The following is a 937-nucleotide window of genomic DNA, read 5'->3' as shown; positions in this document are numbered from 1 at the left end:
CCACCGCCGGGCCCCGCTCCGCCGCCACCGCCGGGTGAGTGCCCGCCGCACCGCTCCGCACCGCGCCGCCTCCTCCACCGGCACCGGCACCGGGGCGGGGCCGCCGCGCCTGCACCCCCCGCGCGGGCCGGGCCGCAACGCTGTGCGCGTGTGCGCGCGTCCCCGCGTGCGCGTTTCCTCCCCCCGCGCTGCGAATGCCGCTGTTGTGCTGCGGTGCCCGCGTTGCTGCGTCTCTCCCCCTCCCCGCTGGGGCTCCGCACCCCAAACCCCTCCGGAGTGCGACCCCACTGGGGGGGGGCTGCTGTGTCCCCAGGGGGTGCCCCATGCGTAGGTGCTTCCCTGCACACCTTTCTGGCCTGCCACCAACCCCCTCCCCCGCCGCACCATTAGGGAATGACACTAAAGCTGTTCGCCCGTCTCTCCCCGAACCAGCAGCGGCGGGGGGGCTGCGGGGTGCCCGAGGGGCGGCTTTGGGATGAGGATGGGGCTGGCGGGGCTGTGACTGCTGCGGGGTTTGTCCTGGTGTTATTTCGCCTGGGGACCAATATATATGGAGCAGGCGAGGGCTGACAGGACGCGTGTCCAGAAATAGTGCGGTTTGCAGCCGGCGAACCTTGAGATGCAAATCGTTTGGTCACCCAGCACCTCGGCTTCGCTTAGGGCAAGCACTGAAAAACGTGGGCTCGCGGCATGGCCCCGGTTCCCGTGCCCAGGGGGTACCTCGGTGGTGGGGGATGGACGCACCCCCTGCCCTGGGCTGAGCCAGGTGTAATTGCTGTGCCGGCGCTGGACTTTGCTCGGTGACGAGCAGCAGCTGAGCGCTGTGCTGTGGGCTGGGCCCTGCCGGGGGGCACGCTGCAGCTGGGAGCCACATAGCAAAGCAGGGCCGTGCTGCAGAGTGAGGGCACAAACCATGCGATGGCACGTGCTGCTGGTG

The sequence above is a fragment of the Lagopus leucura genome, unplaced genomic scaffold, assembly GCF_019238085.1.
Source record: "Lagopus leucura isolate 7727_CA_CO unplaced genomic scaffold, USGS_WTPT01 Super-Scaffold_100024, whole genome shotgun sequence".
Lineage (NCBI taxonomy): Eukaryota > Metazoa > Chordata > Aves > Galliformes > Phasianidae > Lagopus > Lagopus leucura.
This window is presented reverse-complemented; position numbering follows the sequence as displayed.